A 5,159-nucleotide genomic window follows, 5' to 3' on the forward strand; every position below is an offset into this window, starting at 1 on the left:
CTCCGTAGGTAAGGTCAATCCTTGACCTTTTTAGCTTGTGATTGGTCAGAGCGCGAACCTAACCTGTCCCCCCACGCGAATTGTGAACTGTCTCCCGTTTTCTTTTTGTTTTTTTTTCGTTTTCTTTCTCGATTTCTTTTTGTTTATTAGTTTTATTTATTTATAAATTTATTATTTTTATTTTTATTTTTTTCATCTTTTATTTGGTAGGGGGTGTATGTGTAAAACAATCTGTATGTTTTCTTTCTTTTTCCGTTTCTACTTTATTCCTTTGTCTTTTCCTGACCCATTCCTTTTTTGTGTTATCCTCTTCCTATCACCATTTTACGTTCTTTACATTCTACCTCCCTTTCTCACCATACCTTTCCCTCTCTTTGTCTTTCATTCCCTCCCTCCCTTTTTTCCATCATCCTCGATTTTTGTCCCTTTCCTTGCCTTCTCTCCCTACCCTTTTCGTTCTCTCTTCCTCTCTTCCTTTCTCTCCGCCCTTCTCACCTATCCTCTCCTTCTCCCCCTTCCCATCCTTCCCTTCCTCCCTTTCTCCTTCCCCTTCCATATCCCCTCTGACCCCCCCCCCCCCCCCTACCCCCCCCCCCACCCGATCGTGCCCTCGCGTGGTTTAACGATACACGACCCGACCCTCGCCTTGCGCATCTTAACTCCAGGTTGCGCAGCGGTGGTGGCCGGACGGCGCGGGAACACGTGTCGGAGATCAGCTGATTGCGTCGCGAGAATGAAAGGTCGACTCATTAGGCTCCTCGCGGCCGGCGGGAGCGGAGGGGAAAGAGGGGCGATGAAGGAAAAATTTCTTGTATTTTTTTTATATTTCGTATAAGTATATACTGTGTTTGTGAGTAAGTGTGTTTGTGAATTTGTGTGTGTTTGTGAGTAAGTGTGTGTGTGAGTGAGTAAGTAAGTGTGTGTGAGTGAGTAAGTGTGTGTGTGAATACTTTCGCCACACGCCCATACACATGTACGGACACGTCCACACGCACCTCACGCTCACGCACGCACACAGACACACACGAACAAGCTAAGGAAAGTCTCCTACATAACCTTCCATATAAACCTCCTCCCACGCACGCACGCACAGACACCCGCAAAAAAAGACCCACATTTCACCCAACAAAGAAAAACTAGACCGGAATTCTTTTAAAACTCGCTCTATTTTTCTCCATGTTTCTTTCTCAAAGCAAAAGATTGTTCAAAACAAACGACGCATGAAAATCAGGCCACAATATCATGTAATACGTCTTGGGTCACGGACGCAGCGATGACGTCACGTGGGAAACCCTCTTGACGGCGGAGGAAGATTTGGCGGGAATTTTAATTGGCTGGAAATTGGCGCGAAAATTCTGTCTGCAAATATTGTAGATTGATAGATTGGTAGATAGATAGATTGGTGTGTGCAAAGGTAGATAGACAGATTGGCAAGTAGACACATTTATAGGTAGTTAGGAGGTAAAAATATAGATAAAGACCTAGAATGGTATATGGATATGTATATGAATGCATAAATGAATAAATTGACTGATGAATACTTTTTGTTTTGTAGATAGACTCATGAGTAAAGAGTCTACATAATGAACGAAGAAAGCGTGGACACAAAGTACAGTGACTTACACATCGACGAAGATATCCTCAAAAACATAATTAAATTTTCCAGTAAATTTCTCGTCTGATTCGCATTAATTACCTTTTGGGGAAACGACCGTCACCTAACGCACCCTCCCCCCTCCCCCCATGCCAACCCTCACCCCCCCTCCACCTGCCGCAAACACCCACGTGTGCATAGGCCTATAATTTACCCCTCTGACACCCCCGATACCCCCCTCCACCCCCCACCCCCGCAAATACACACCCGTGCATAGGCCTATGGTTTTAAGGCGGTGATCAGGGACACGCCTTAACGCCTAGGCCTATAGGCTATGGTAAGAAGGGGAGTTTCAGGTGGGGTTAAAGTGGGGGGGGGGTTATAAGGAAGGGATGGGAGGGGGTGATGGTAGGGGAGTGGGGGATAAGGGAGAGGGTGGGGACGAGGGAGGGGGTGATGGTAGGGGGGTGGGGGATAAGGGAAAGGATCGAGAATAAGGGAGGGAGGGGGTAATGGAGGGGGTGGAGTAAAGAGAGCAGGTTAAAGGCATAGTAAGGGGGGGTGGAAAAAGGAAAGGGGGTAGGGTGGGGTGGACGGGGGGGGGGGGGGGAAAGGGAAAGGAGGGTAGTGTGGGCTGGACGGGGGCGGGGGAGGGTAGCGGTGGGAGTCGATTACTGGTAATGATAAGGAAATGAATCTCGAGGTGTGTTTATTTTTGTTATTTGTTTGTTGTGTCTTCTTGTTCTTGTTCTCTTTGTTTTTCGTCTTCACTTTCATTTTCTTTCTCTCTCTCTCACGCTTTCCTTTTGTGTATTTCTTCTCACATGTCTCTTTCTCTCTCGTTTTTTATGGTTCTGCTTCACAATTTTTCGATTTTTTCGTCTGTTTTTTTCTTCTTCGGATGCTATTTTGAGGCAGTTTTATTCTCTCTCCCTCTCCTCCTCTCCCCTTCCCTCCCCTCCCCTCCCCTCCCTTCTCCATCCCCTCCCCCTCCCCTCCTCCCCTTCCCTTCCCTCCCTCCCCTCCTCCCCTTCCCTTCCCTCCCCTCCTCTCTCCTTCCCCTCCCTCCGCTCCTCTCCCTTCTCTCTCTTCCCCTCCCTCCTCTCCCTTCCCTTCCCTCCTCCCTTCCACTCCTTCCCTTCCCATCACATCCCTCCCTCCCTTCCCTCCACTCCCCTCCCCTCCACTCCCTTCCCCTCCCGTCCTCCTCCCCCTCCTCCTCCCTCCCTCCCTCCTCCCTCCCTCTCCTTCCCCTCCCCTCCCCTCCATCCCTCCTCCTCCCTCCCTTCCCATCGCATCCCTTCCCTCCCTTCCCCTCCTTCCTCCCTTCCCTCCCTCCCCTCCCCTCCCTCCCTTCTTCCCTCCCCTCCCCTCTCCTCCCCTCCTTCCACTCCTCTCCCTTCCCTCCCTCCCTCCCCTCTCCTCCTCCCTCCCTCCCCTCCCCCTCCCTCCCCTTCCCCTCCCCTCCCTTCCCCCCTTGATCAAAAGTGGTGATTTCTCCCCCTCATCGCCCTTCCGAACTTCCCCGAGGCCGCGACGAGCTATGCAAATGAGCCAAATTAAGGGAGATAAAAACGCTAATACGTGTTTCTCTCAAGTCTAATAGCGCGTGTGGTTTGATGTAAAGCACACAAAGACACTCACTCACCCACACGCACATTCATTCATGCCTGCATACATACATACATACATACGTACATACATACATATATATATACATACATACATACATACATACATTCATACATACATACATACATACATACATACATGCATGCATACATAAATGCGTATATATATGTGTGTGTGTGTGTGTTGTGTGTGTTGTGTGTGTGTGTGTGTGTGTGTGTGTGTGTGTGTGTGTGTGTGTGTGTGTGTGTGTGTGTGTGTGTGTGTGTGTGTGTGTGTGTCTTTGTGTGTGTGTGTGTATGTGTTAGTGTGTGCGCGCACGTGTGCTTACACATGTATGTACCTCTATGTACCTATCTCTCTACCTGTCTCCTTGCCTACTTACCTTCCTATCTATCTATGTATCTATTCGTCTACCTAATACCTTTTCTCTCATTTATCTATCGTCTGTACTATCCACATTTATCTATCCACCAATCTGTGTATCTATTTATCTATCAGGGAACTTAAAGTCATCTATTTCATAACTTTGAATAAGATGTGTAATCAGAACATCAAAACTTATTTTTTATTATTCCAAATTACAGAAAATAACCGAAAAAATGAAAATAACAAAATCACCAAAATTACGTGAAAAAAAGAAGAAAAGAAATATATAATTAAAAAGAAAGGTAATTAACAAATAAACAAATACACAGACAGATCCAGGGAAATGAGGGAGTGCCCAGTTTATCTAATGTTTCCAAAATTACCCCGCAAATTACATGGCATTTTGAGCACACGCCTCGGAGCGGGTAGACCTGCGCCGCCCGTCAGTCAGTCAGTCAGTCAGTCAGTCAGTCAGTCAACTCGCGTCATCAATCGATCCATCAATCCGTCAGTCATGGAGGTCGGGTGGAGGTTAAGACGAATTCCATCAAGTCACTGCTTAGCCATAGCTTCCCTCCTCTTGTCTTCTGGGCTCTCTTTGCTTCCTTTTGCCTCTTCTTGCTTCTTTTTGCCTCTCTTTGCTTCTTTTTTTACCAATCCTCCTCTTTTTCTCCTCCTTACCCCTTCCATTCTTTTATCTGCTTGCGTCTCCTTGCTTCCTTTTGCTTCCTTTTGCCTCTTCTTGCTTCTTTTTGCCACTCTTTGCTTTCTTTTTGCCATTTTCCTTCTTCTCCCATCTCTTACCCTTTCTTTTCTTTCTCTGCTTGCGTCTCCTTGCTTCCTTTTGCTTCCTTTTGCCTCTTCTTGCTTCTTTTTGCCTCTCTTTTGCTTCTTTTTTACCCTTCCTCCTCTTTTTTCCTCCTTACCCCTTCCATTCTTTTCTTTGCTTGCCTCTCCTTGCTTCCTTTTGCTTCCTTTTGCCTCTTCTTGCTTCTTTTTGCCTCTCTTTGCTTCTTTTTTTACCATTCCTCCTCTTTTTCTCCTCCTTACCCCCTTCCATTCTTTTCTCTGCTTGCCTCTCCTTGCTTCCTTTTTGCCTCTTGTTTGCTTTTCTCTTTCACTCCTCTTGCTATTTTTGTCTCTTTCTTGCTTCTTTTTTCTTCTCCTCTTGCTTCTCTTTGCCTCTGCTTGCTTCTCTTTTTCTCCTCCTTACCCCTTCCCTTCCTTTTCTGCTTGCTTGCCTATCCTTGTTTTTTTTGCCATTTCTTCTCTCTTTCTCCTCCTTCTTTCTTTTCCCTGATTGCCTCTTCCTTCTTCTTTTTGCCTCTCCTTTGCTTCTTTTTTGCCATTCCTCCTCTCTTTCTGCTTCTCTTTGCCTCTTCTCTCTCCTCTCTCCGTCTCTCCTTGCTTCCTTCTGCTTCGCCTTGCACCATTTCTCTTCTCTGTCTCCCCCATGCCTTCCCCCTCTTCTCTCCTGCCCAATTCCTCATCTCCTCCTCCCTCCCCCCCTACTCTCCTTCTCCCCCTGCCCCTTGCCCTCTTCTCTCCCCCCAAAAATGGGGGTACT

General features: G+C 47.0%; 1 protein-coding gene across 1 annotated transcript in view; it reads left to right on the forward strand.

Moving 5' to 3' along the window:
- The window catches only part of LOC113824067 (probable G-protein coupled receptor Mth-like 1), a gene marked incomplete in the record, with an annotated part of 104,705 nt that overhangs the window by 90,343 nt on the left and 9,203 nt on the right, over positions 1-5,159 (forward strand).

The sequence above is a fragment of the Penaeus vannamei genome, chromosome 21, assembly GCF_042767895.1.
Source record: "Penaeus vannamei isolate JL-2024 chromosome 21, ASM4276789v1, whole genome shotgun sequence".
In the NCBI taxonomy this organism is placed as follows: domain Eukaryota; kingdom Metazoa; phylum Arthropoda; class Malacostraca; order Decapoda; family Penaeidae; genus Penaeus; species Penaeus vannamei.